This window comes from Pelodiscus sinensis, chromosome 14 (assembly GCF_052426305.1).
Source record: "Pelodiscus sinensis isolate ZL-2025 chromosome 14, ASM5242630v1, whole genome shotgun sequence".
NCBI classification, from domain to species: Eukaryota; Metazoa; Chordata; order Testudines; family Trionychidae; genus Pelodiscus; species Pelodiscus sinensis.
The window spans coordinates 10,192,432-10,205,780 of record NC_143065.1 but is presented as its reverse complement, the minus strand read 5'-3'; positions in this window follow the sequence as shown (position 1 = coordinate 10,205,780).

Sequence of the window (13,349 nt, the reverse complement as noted above, 5' to 3'; positions counted from 1 at the left end):
ACACAGTACTCCAGCTGAGGCCTAACTAGTGCAGAGTAGAGCGGCAGAATGACTTCACGAGTTTTGCTTACAACACACCTGTTGATACAACCTAGAATCATATTTGCTTTTTTTGCAACAGCATCACACTGTTGACTCATATTCAACTTGTGGTCCACTATGACCCCTAGATCCCTTTCCGCCATGCTCCTTCCTAGACAGTCGCTTCCCATCTTGTATGTATGGAACTGATTGTTCCTTCCTAAGTGGAGCACTTTGCATTTCTCTTTATTAAACCTCATCCTGTTTACCTCTGACCATTTTTCTAACTTGCTAAGGTCATTTTGAATTATGTCCCTATCCTCCAAAGAAGTTGCAACCCCACCCAGTTTGGTATCATCTGCAAACTTAATAAGCGTACTCTCTATCCCAATATCTACATCATTGATGAAGATATTGAACAGTACGGGTCCCAAAACAGACCCTTGAGGAACTCCACTTGTTATCCCTTTCCAGCAGGATTTAGAACCGTTAACAACAACTCTCTGACTACGGTTATCCAGCCAATTATGCACCCACCTTATCGTGGCCCTATCTAAGTTATATTTGCCTAGTTTATCAATAAGAATATCATGCGAGACCGTATCAAATGCCTTACTAAAGTCTAGGTATATGACATCTACCGCTTCTCCCTTATCCACCAGACTCGTTACCCTATCAAAGAAAGCTATCAGATTAGTTTGGCTTGACTTGTTCTTCACAAACCCATGCTGGCTATTCCCTATCACTTTATTACCTTCCAAGTGTTTGCATATGATTTCCTTAATTACCTGCTCCATTATCTTCCCTGGGACAGACGTTAAACTGACCGGTCTGTAGTTTCCTGGGTTGTTCTTATTCCCCTTTTTATAGATGGGCACAATATTTGCCCTTTTCCAGTCTTCTGGAATCTCCCCTGTCTGCCATGATTTTTCAAAGATCATAGCTAAAGGCTCAGATACCTCCTCTATCAGCTCCTTGAGTATCCTGGGATGCATTTCATCAGGACCTGGTGACTTGCTGACATCTAACTTTCCTAAGTGATTTTTAACTTGCTCTTTGTGTATCCTATCTTCTAAACTTACCCTCTCTCTGCTTGTATTCGCTACGTTAGGCACACCTCCAGACTTCTCGGTGAAGACCGAAACAAAGAAGTCATTGAGCATCTCTGCCATTTCCAAGTTTCCTGTTACTGCTTCTCCCTCCTCACTAAGCAGTGGGCCTACCCTGTCCTTGGTCTTCCTCTTGCTTCTAATGTATTTATAAAAGGTCTTCTTGTTTCCCTTTATGCCTGTAGCTAGTTTGATCTCATTTTGTGCCTTTGCCTTTCTAATCTTGCCCCTGCATTCCCGTGTTGCTTGCCTATATTCATCCTTTGTTATTTGTCCTAGTTTCCATTTTTTATATGACTCCTTTTTTATTTTGAGATCATGCAAGATCTCCTTGTTAAGCCAAGCTGGTCTTTTGCCATATTTTCTATCTTTCCAACACAGCGGAATTGTTTGCTTTTGGGCCCTTAACAACGTCCCTTTGAAATACTTCCAACTCTCCTCAGTTGTTTTTCCCTTCAGTCTTGCTTCCCATGGGACCTTACCTACAAGTTCTCTGAGCTTATCAAAATCTGCCTTCCTGAAATCCATTACCTCAATTGTGCTGGTCTCTCTTCTACCTTTCCTTAAGATCATGAACTCTATTATTTCATGATCACTGTCCCCTATACTGTCTTCCACTTTCAAGTTCTCAACTAGTTCCTCCCTATTTGTTAAAACCAAATCCAGAACAGCTTCTCCTCTGGCAGCTTTTTCAACCTTCTGAAACAGAAAGTTGTCTCCAATGCAGTCCAGAAACTTATTGGATAGCCTGTGCCCCGCTGTGTTAGTTTCCCAACATATGTCTGGATAGTTGAAGTCCCCCATCACCACCAAATCTTGGGCTTTGGATAGTTTTGTTAATTGTTTAAAAAAGGCCTCATCCACCTCTTCCACCTGGCTAGGTGGCCTGTAGTAGACTCCTAGCATGATATCACCCTCGTTTTTTACCCCTTTTAGCTTAACCCAGAGATTCTCTACACAGCTATCTCCTATGTTCATCTCCACTTCAGTCCAAGTGTGTACATTTTTAATATACAAGGCAACCCCTCCACCCTTTTTTCCCTGTCTATCCTTCCTGAGCAAGCCGTACCCTTCCATACCAACATTCCAATCGTGCGTTCCATCCCACCAGGTTTCTGTAATACCAATGATATCATAGTTGTATTTATTGGTTAGCAATTCCAGTTCTTCCTGCTTATTACCCATACTTCTCGCATTTGTATATAGGCATCTAAGATACTGATTTGATCTTGCCTCCCTGTTGTGCCCTGACCCTTCTTTCTCCTTGCCATTATAGGCTGTAGTCCCCCCCATTTCCAACCCATCTCCCAGTCCCGCACATTCAGCACTTACCTGTGGGCTTTGCTCACCTGTCCCCGTCGAACCTAGTTTGTTTAGTTTAGAAAAGAGAAGATTGAGGGAGGACATGATAGCAGTTTTCAGGTCTCTAAAAGGGTGTCGTAAGGAGGGAGAAAACTTGTTCATCTTGGCCTCTGAGGATAGAACAAGAAGCAAGGGGCTTAAACTGCAGCAAGGGAGGTTTAGGTTGGACATTAGGAAAAAGTTCCTAACTGTCAGGGTGGTCAAACACTGGAATAAATTGCCCAGGGAGGTTGTGGAATCCCCATCTCTGGAGATATTTAAGAGCAGGTTAGATAAATGTCTATCAGGGATGGTCTAGACAGTATTTGGTCCTGCCATGAGGGCAGGGGACTGGACTCGATGACCCCTCGAGGTCCCTTCTAGTCCTAGTATTCTATGATTCCCAGGCAGGGCCTTTGACATACAATGGTCAGTTCTTATTCCCACCAGCAGGGGCGCTAGTGAGCTGCAGCTGGGCCAGTTCCCCCTATGGCAGATGGGGAACAGAGGGGCAGATGGGGATATAAGCTGGCTAGTAGGAAGTTTAGACTTGTGATTAGACGAAGGTTTCTAACCATTAGAGGAGTGAAGTTCTGGAACGGCCTTCCAAGGGAAGTAGTGGGGGCAAAAGATCTATCTGGTTTCAAGATTAAACTAGATGGATTTATGAAGGGGATGGTTTGATGAGATAACATGATCTTGGTAACTAATTGACCATTCATTATCAGTGGGAAATAGGTCAATGGAGGGATGATAGGAGTTACTACAGAGAACTTTCTGGGTGTCAGGCTGATGAGTCTTGCCCACATGCTCAGGGTTTAGCTGATCGCCATATTTGGGGTCGGGAAGGAATTTTCCTCCAGGGTAGATTGGCAGAGGCCCTGGAGGTTTTTCGCCTTCCTTTGTAGCATAGGGTACAGATCACAGCTAGAGGATTCTCTGCATCTTGGGGTCTTCAAAGTATTTGAAGGCTTCAATATCTGAGATATAGGTGAGAGGATTATTCTAGGAGGGGTGGGTGAGATTCTGTGGCCTGCACTGTGCAGGGGGTCAGACTAGATGATCATAATGGTCCCTTCTGACCTTAAAGTCTATGACTCTATGAGAGGAGCAGAGCGGGCTCCCAGGTTCCTGTGTGTGTCTGTCTGTCTAAGCCAAGGACACTGCCCCAGTCTAGCTACGAGAGGCTGATGTGGGGGAGAGACTGCAGCCTGCCCAGGAGATGCTAGTGAGGAACCTGCCTAGCTGACATGGGGCTTTATTTTGGCTGGGGGGGGGGGGAGCAAGGAGACATTAATTGCCCCCCAAAGGCGCTGCAGGGGCAGATGCACAAAAGCTTGCTGGGAATGAGCTGCCTTAGTGGCCTCCTGTGAAGGGGCCTTGGGAGCAAAGGTGGCCACAGAATCTGATTATAATAATCTGGAGGGGCTCTCTCAATGCTGCGGTGGGGGGGGGCATTGAGACCATGCGGCCCAGAGGGGAGAGCGGAATGGCAGTGTTTTCTGTGTCTCAGGCTGGGACGGACCCTGTGTGTGAGCAAAGAGAGGCTGCTTCCTGCTGTGAGCCTGGGCGGGTTCCAGAAAACTTCTGAGTCTTCCCCTCTACTTGTCCTTCGTCAGCACGGTGTGTGTGTGTGTGGGGGGGGGATTATTACAGAACTTCAGGGTTGCAACCTGCAGCAAAAGATATGGCCCAGCATGTCACTCCTGCGTCTACATTTCTGAACACTGCTTGCGCTGTGCTCCCATATTAATGCCAGCTTGTGTCTGTTTCTGTGTGCCGGTTCTGTGCTTGCGAGTGAGGGCGTAGGACCTCTCAGGAGTGCCCCATGGTGGCCTGTAATGTCCCCAGGTTTCTGGGTGGGGGCTTGAGCTGGTTCTGATGTTGAAAAGGATACTGACCCTGGCCCTTCTCGGTGCCCGGCAGAGGGGGGCAGGTACACGTTTAGGAATAGCTGCTGCTGGCTGTCTGACAGAGCTCAGATCCCTGATCCTTGCCCCAGATCGCTGCCGCGCTTCTCCACTGCAGCTGGTGTCGCCCCTTCTCCAGGGGATGGTTGGTTATGTGAAGGACTCATTCCCCACAGCTGGGCTAGTGGAGGGAGGCTCTGGCAGGCTGAGGGCTGCTGGACAGAGTCTGCACCTGGGAGCCACATTCCCGAATGCCGTTTCGACTTGTTTTTTGTCTTCCCCGTGGGGTTCTTACTGAGTTTTTCCATGACCCCAGTTTCCCAGGTTTGGCTGGGCCATGAGATCATGGTTGGAAGGGTGACAAGCCTAGCGGGCACCGAAAAGCAAGCCAGCCCAGTGCCCTGAGCCTGGCACGCAGCAAGAACATACCAGGGTGGTAGGATGTCCCACACTAGCTTACAAGGGGCTCCTGAGGTGGAGAAGGGGCCAAAAAACCCAATAGAGCCCAGGGAGAATTAGGAGGCCTTAGCTGCCCCAAATGAAAATGGAGCCCCGCTGAGAAGGAACGGGAGGGGCTGGGACAGGGCAGCAGAAGGGAGTCGCTGTGAGGGGCCTTCGAGGGAAGGAAGGAGACTCCCAGGCGGAAAAGGCTCAGGGAACAGCAGCAGGCTTTAAGACGGCGCAGGCCATGGCTGCAGGTTAGAGCCAGTGCCTTAGCAGTGAGCCCCACCCGACAAATCACCACCCTGGGGCAGACCAATTGCCCATCTAGCCTCAGATCCTGTCTTCCAGCCGGTGCCAGGTGCTGCGGAGGGAATGAATAGAACAGGGCCATTCCCAGCAACCCATCCCCATTGTCCTCTCCCAGCTCCTGGTGGTTGGAGACTTACACCCCCCACAGCGCGAGTTACACCCCGAGTGTAGGGTTGCCAGGTGTCTGGTTTTGAACCGGACAGTCGGGTATTGGAGCTTTCTGTTCAGGAAACAAATTGAGAAAATAGAACTGTGCGGTATTTTCTAAATAAGACGTAATGTAGATTGTGATAGAACGTCAAGTGTGTCCAGTATTTTTGTTGAAACCATCTGGCAGCCCTCCCAAGTATCGTGGCTATCAGCCATCGATAGCCCTTCTCCTCCGGGAACTTACCGGTTCCACCACTGACTGGGCCGTGTGTGGAGCAGCACTTCCTTGTATTTGCTTGAAAGCGGCTGCCCATTCGTGTCATTGGGTGATGCCTGGCGCTGGCATGATGGGAAGGGCAAATAACACTTCCTTGCTCACTTTCTCCGCAGCATTCGTGAGGGCACATTCGCTGTTCTACCCCCGACACCTCTCTTTTCTAAGCTGAACACTCCCAGCCTTTTTAATCTCGCCTCACGCAGAAGCTGTTCCAGCCCCCTAATCATTTTTGTTGCCCTGCTCTACACCAGTGGTTCTCTAACTGTGGTCCACTGTGAGCTCAGGGCTTGCCCCCCCCTGCAGTGGAGAGCCTATGCTCTCCCACACCCCCTGCTAGGTTGGAGTGCCAGCGCCAGCTTCCTGCTGGGGGGGGCGGAGAGCCTTGTGGGCTACATCCAGCTTACAGGGGGAGGAAGCAACTCAACATGCTGCCATTACAGCAGCGCAGGAAACCGTTTGCCTGGAGGCTTTCCCCGTGGCTCCCATTGGCTGGGAATCGCAATCAATGGGAGCAGCCGGGGGCAGTGCCTGGGAACTGCAGGAGACACAGAGCCAGGTGAGCACCCTGCATTCCCATCATGCTCAGACTCGACACACCATCCCCCTCACACTGAAACCTCAACCCCCTCCCGCTCCTGTACCAGACCCTACCTCCCACCCAGACCCCTACCCCCAGCCCACGCCTGCACCCTACCTCCCAGCCACACCTCCCCCTCAGCCTGCCCTTGCACCCTCCCTCGCCACCAGACCTCCCACTCTCAGCCCATTCCTGCATCCAACCTCTCAGCCAGACCCCACTCTACCCCCCCACCTCGCACCCATTTGTATATCATGAGTGATTGGCTGGTGGTACGTGGAAAGGTCTGCACTGAGCAAGGTGGGCCATAGGCCAAAAAGTTTGCCAACAGCTGGTCTACGCCTTTTCCAGCTTGAACATCTTTTTTGAGATGGGGTGACCAGAACTGCTCTCAGTATTCAGTCTGGATGTACCATGCATCGACATTGGAGCTTTATAATATTTTCCATTGTATTATCTTATCTATCCCTTTCTTAATGGTTCCTAACCTTGCTAGTTTTGTTTTGGTTTTATTTTGACTACTGCTGCACGCTGAGCAGATGTTTTCAGAGAGATAGCCACAATGACTCTGAGTTTTCATGAAGGGTAACAACTAATTTAGAAGCTTCAGAGGGGTAGCTGAGTTAGTCTGTACAGGATAAACTTAAAAAACAACTAAAAGTCTAGTAGCACTTTAAAGACTAACAAAGTCCATCATTTTGCACATGCAGCTGGGATTATATTTTCCAACATGAATTGCTTTGCACTTAATGAACGTCATCTGCCATTTTGTTGCCCAGTTACCCAGTTTCAGAGATCCTTTTCAATTCTTTCCAGTCAACTTTGAGCTTACCTTTATCATAGAATCATAGAACCATAGAAGACTAACACTGGAAGGGACCTCGAGAGGTCATCAAATCCAGTCCCCTGCCCTCACGGCAGGACCAAGCACCATCTAGACCGTCCCTGATAGATGTCAACAGAAGTCTGTGCAGATTGGTTCATGGAGACACGCAGTGAACTTGCACGACTTTCTTGAGTAGTGTATTGTCAGCAAACTTCTATGGCAGCAGCAGATTGGTGAAGGCTGCTGGTGTCCAGGAGCTAAGGCCCTCAGGGTAACAAAGCAGGGTGTGGAAATTGCTACCCTGCAGGTTTGCGGAGCCCAGAGCAGAGCACTTGTGTGGCTAGCAACTGGTAGTCAGGGAAGGTTTTCCGTGGAGGACCTGGGGAAGGCTTTGTCCAGGCAAGAGGGCCCGGAGCAAATACTTTCAGAATAGCCAGTAGCTCGCCCTACTGCACCAAGGCAGGGTTGTGATGTGACAGACATTTGGGAAGTAATTACTGTGTGACTGACCATCTTGTCAATATTGCCTCAAAGGGGGGGCTCTGAGGGAAGCTAAGAACTAGCTGCTGCTTGTAGTAACTGAGATATTTGTACAAGAAATAGTTTGCAACATGGAAAACGCTAAGCATCAGCTGCAAAACTGTTGAAGTGAGACTCCTCGCCTGAGGCAAAGCGGGTAGTGACTGGGGGGGGGGTATATATACTCTGCACCAGCATGGAAGGGGTTAAGGAGCGGCTCTGGGTGAGAGGGGCCTGCCTCCTCTCCCCACACACATCTGCAAATCATGCCAGGACTGGAAGAGGAGTTCAATGGAAGACATTGGCTCAGATGGGAGCAGCTGTTGTGCTTCCCAGTGAAAGAGGCTGACAGCCAAGCCCGGTCCAGCCCTCCTAGACAGAGGACACAGAGCCCCATGCGAAGAAGGTGTGATGCTTACTCAAGACACCCAGGACTTTGAGTCTCCTTAGAAACCCCGCTCCCCCTCACTTCCTCAACAAGAGAGAGACCTGTTTGTGCTAACTGTCAGCTCTCAGGAAGGCCACTTGGTTAGTGTTTCTAGGGTTACTTGGGTGGCTCTCAACCTGCAAAGAAAAGGTTAACTGTAGATGCATTCCAAACCCCCTTGAAGAGCATTGTCCTGTAGGATCCAGGGACACTCATCAAAACTACTAAGTTTGCTGTCTCCAGAGAGACCGTGCATACACAAGCCTTCTTGCTTCCACTGAGAAGTCGCACGTTACTTCCCACAACACCAGTGAGATTAATTTCCAGTCAAATCGAGAAGAACAGAGATGTGATGCTGAGGAAGGGTAGTGGAAACAAATTGATTCCAAACTCCCCCAAGGCATAACGTGCTTGGAAGAGCAGGTTGGAGGCCTTAGCTAAAGCTGTTTTCACCCCCACCCCAAAGTCCATTTGCAGAGCTAACTTGTTTTCAGTCACGGCTAGGGGCCGCGATGACGGCAAATCATTCCCCGCCCCGCCACCAAGAGCGTTCCTCAGGAACATGGATAACAAATCTTGTTTTGCTTCTCCAACTATTGCCTTCCGTCCCAGAGACGAAGCAAGCCCCTTGTGGCTTCAGTCTTTGTCTTCCCATGCTGATTTCACATTCTGCCCATCATCCTCGCTTTTCTGGTGGACTTCTTGCAAATGCAGCTCCCTTTGTATTTTGGCTTTTATGATGCTCCATTACCTCAGAGATCTACACAGACAGGTAAATCAACATTTCTTTGTCTAGAACAAACTTGTTATTCCCCCATGCCTGGTCACATGCTTTCGATATCTTGTTAGTAAATACATATAATTTCTCAATTATCACCTTTAGATACATCACACAACACTTTATGCTGACCATGTGATATTAACTTTCATTGGATTCTTCTTATGGCCTTTCGGGATGTTAATGTTTAACCAGATCCAAGAATAAATAAGGGAAGGGGGTGGGTGGAGGGAAAAAAGGAGGGAGAAAAAGAGAGAGAGAGAGACAGTGAGTAGATGTTACAAGAGGCTGATAAGAACAATTAGCACCTCCATTGGTTGGTTGGTTAAGTCATTAGGATGTGGAAGGTCCTCAGAGGATGTCCCTGTTCATACCATTTGCATAAGAATTAAACTTGTAAATGAAGTTAAGTTCCAGTCCTTCCCTGTGTATTTGGCTTGTGGAATTGGCCTGAAACAAAATGGTGACTTTTGTAGATCCATTAGTGAGTGTCTAGGCAGATTAAAGTGTTCTCCAGGGTAAACCTGTTTAATCAGCACACGACCTTCCACGTCCTAATGACTTAACCAGCCAAACAAAGGAGGTGCTAATTGTTCTTATCAGTCTTTTGTAACTACTTGAAACATCTACTCACTGTCCCTCTCTCTCTCTCTCTCTCTCTCTCTCTCTTTTTCTCCCCCCTCCCTCCTTTTTTCTCTCTTTTTTTCCCCCTCTCTCCTACCCCTTCCCTTATTTATTCTTGGATCTGTACTTCTAATACTCCAGTCATCTGAATTAGCGGGTTGCGCCCACGAAACCTCATGATACCATCTATGTGTTTTGTTAGTCTTTCAGGTGCTACTAGACTATTTTTTTTTTTTAAGTTTTTCCTTTTAGGTTGTAACTCGGCTACCCCTCTGAAGCCTTTGAATGGTTAACCAGTTAACCAGTAGGGGCTGGGATGCTTCAGCCTGGCCGGAGCAACCCTTGTCTGTGTGTGTGGTGGGGAGGATGCCCTCCTGCCCACACTCCTGTTTAATTGATTAACTGGTTAAACTTAACATTTAATTAGGTAACCAATTAAACAGGATTTTACATCCCTTTTTTTGACAGGCAAATACCATGACCACAGTGCGTTGGATACAATGAGTTTGTCAGGCCTGATAGGCCTTGCTTACTCAGAGTAGTGACCCACAATGCATCTCTGAGCCATAGAAGAGGAATGAGACTTGTACGGGAAACTAGTGATGCAGCCACGGCCTTTGGAAGCAGGAGAGGCAGTATGGTGAATGAAATTGGTTTTGCCATCATGCTTTATGTAACCTTCGTTTGCTGGTGTGGACTTTTTTTTTCTCTTCACCTGGGACCCTGAGAGAGGAAGAAACGGTCAAGAGGCTCTGACTGGAGACCTCAGAGTCATTAGGCAAGTCTCTCTACGGGTCTGAACATAAGCCCTGAGGGAAAGACAACTGCTTTCCCCATTTTGTCTTTTATGCCTCTGGGGCAACACAGGTCCCCACCTCGCTCCAGTGGAACTAGACTGGGGAGCGTTTCCCATGGCATCAAATGTGTCCCCATACTGGAGCATTAAGGAGATTTCCCTGCCCCTGTTGGGTGGCTGGTGGGAAATGAGTTGACTACCATAGCCTGCCAGACGGTGTCCGATAGGAACATCTTTCTGACCTACTTCTCCTCACTCTCCTGAACCATCCAGGCTTTCTCTTCTCACTCGCTGCCTCAGGGCTTTATATTGCTGCCCATCACTGCAGCCTCTGGGCACCTTCCATGTCAAATCAATGTGAGTCTCTGGCACGCCTCCCTTCCAAGTGTCTCCTGTCCTGCTCAGTATGCTGAACTCAGTCTTAGCTGGCCTGTCTCCAGGTGGGGGGAATCGCCCGATTCCCTGGGCTGTTTAGTGGGGTTTGTTTTTCTGGGTTTGTTTGCCTGGTTTCTTTTTTCTTGTCCTTTTTGGCCCTTTTTTCTAGGCTGGGACAAGCACCTCGGATGGGAATGGGGAGCACAAATCAGAGGCAGGGCATCCAAAGCCCCTCTCGGGAGTTGCTTGGCACATTAGCCTTTTGGGCTGGCTCTTCACATGGCGACTGTCCTCCAGCATCTCCCAGCTGAGGGTCTCAAAGCACCAACTCATCCTTCCAGCTGCCACGTGGGCACGAGAAGCATCTATCCCTTTTCAGAAGCTCCGAGACAGGGTGTAACCTCAAGGTCAGGCATATCAAATCAATGGCCAAGGCAGTAACAGAACCTAACCCAGGCTCTTTCTCTAAGCAGAGAGAGAACCTCGACTCTCCTCCTTCTGCTCTGCTCCGTGGAACATGCTTCCAGCCAGAGCCAGGTCCAGCCAGGTCCCATTTTTCTGCTCGCAGCACTAGAAGACGTGCTCCCTCTGCCTCTCTTTCAAAGCAACTGTGCTCATCATGCTAGCTTGTAAAACAGTGGTGTCATTTCACACCACTGTCTGAGAAGTAAAACCATCTGAGAACTAAAGCTAGTGGGAAAGAGACAGAACGTTTATTGTGCATCCCTTGGCCTGGATGGGGACACGGAGTGACATGCGCTAGAACCTTTTTCCCAGGGGTATACAACAATAATACCCAGGACATTCCAGCTTACAATCAGCCCGAGGAGCAGGCACCGTGGGAAAGGCTCTGTTTGTTTTTCCTGGGTATTATAAATAGCGTTCCGGCTGCAGGCATGACATTAAATGAGAAGGAAGTGGGGAGGGCCGGGATGGGCTCCGTTTGAACTGGGCCTCTGATTAGATTTCAACTTCCTGCACAGTTGCTGGTCACTTCCTGCTGGGGGAGTGCAAAAGTACTCCTGGGGTGGGAGCCAGCAGTCAGCTGTGAGAACCTGTGAGAGCAGCGCGCAAATGTTCTCCGACTCGTCATGGGCTCTGAGCACTTGGGAGTCTATTCTATTTCCAGCTCTACCACTGCCTTGTGTTGTGATAGCCACAGGGTTGGACACTGCCATTCTTTCCATCTTCTGAAGGTGGACCACTTCAACACTCATGAAGGCTTCTGTGCTTCTATCACATAGTTCTGCTGTCATGACAGCTCTCTGCCTGACTCCCAAACCCCCTCTGCACCAAGAACATGCATGGAACATTTCCAGGAAATCTCACAAGTTTGGGCCTTTTCCAGGTTGCTCATTACCTTCTCCTGTCTGGGGTCACCTTTAACTCTATAATTATTACCCAGGGGTCATTAATGGTCAGTGGTACATAACCCCAACTACTTGAGTTTCTGTACATATTAGTTCCCCCAGAATATATTAAAAGAACATTAAGGTTGCAAAGTCAAGCACTCCTAAATTAGGAAATGCCAGAATGAAGGCTGCCCCTGCAACATTAATTCAGTCTTTTGTTGCATTATGATAGTTAAATATATGATCACATAGTAAGTTTTCCACAAGATCCATACAAGAACCCAGGATGTTTGGTGTTCACTCAGTGAGTAACTATTCAATATTTTATTGTTGCCTCAGAATCCAGTGTGGCCTGATGCATCATTTGCTGCCCTCTGTTCGAACTCTGAACTGACTGCAAAATTATTGTGGTATGCTGGGCTTTTCTATGGCATGCATGACTGTAGCATACAAGTGCTTTGCAAACAGCAGTGAATTTATTTTCACATGTAGGCTAGAAACTTACTCTCGATTTTAAACAAAAGCTGTGCTTCTCATCTGGGGTTTGAAGAAAAAATGCAAATACGGCAAGACTCCTGAGGTTGGCAACACTGAAATGATCTAATTGATTTCAATTACCTGCAATTGAATGCCAATGAAGGATCCCCATGAAGTGCCTGGGTCTGCCTGGATAGAGCAACAGGCAGGTCACACAATGCTTTAGTTCAACCAGAAGTGCTATACTCCATGCAAAGGGCTGTGGGTGAGGTTCTCTAGACTGTGCTATGCTAGAGGCCAGACTAGAAGGTGATGACTATATTCACTTTTGCCCTGAAAATTGATTAATCGGCATCTTAGCTTGCATCACAGCCAAGCTCACAGCAGTTCTAGCAGCTCGCTCTCATGGATTAGAGTGAAAAACCAGAATGGGGAGCAGAAAGAAGAGATGCAGCAGAGCTCAGTACAAAGCATTGAGAGCTGAGCACATGTCAGAAAGGCCCCAAGTAGTGGGGGTCAAAAGCAAGCCCAGTTACAGACAGAAACCATGGGGGTCTATCAATGCTCCCTCTAATCTTTTGCATCCACATGCAGCATACATTTTTATGTGCAGCAAGGCACAGCTGAATGTGCACCATCAATAGAAATACGCAATCTAGCTGCACATGTTCTGCTAATCAGCTGGGCTGGCATTTGCATTTCTCCTGGGAGGCCGCACAAGCACCCATCTTACAGGGAACAGGGGGGTCTTACAACCCTTTGCTCAACTCCTCAAACGCTGGAAAGTAGGAACAAAGCCAAGGGAAGGTGCTAGGGTGTTAGCCTGGCCACTGGAAGTCCTGGCTTGGCCTCTTTGCTCTGCCACAGATTTCCTGTGTGAGGGAGGGAAAGTCACTTGGCCTCTGTTCTCCCTCTGCACTGGGGGCTGAGCAGTGGCAGGGGTGTGGGGAGGGGCTCAAAGCCCGCAGTGGAGGCTGGGGGGCACACAAGCAGGGCCTGTGCTTTTAATAGCCCGGGCTCCGAAGCCGCAGCTCCTG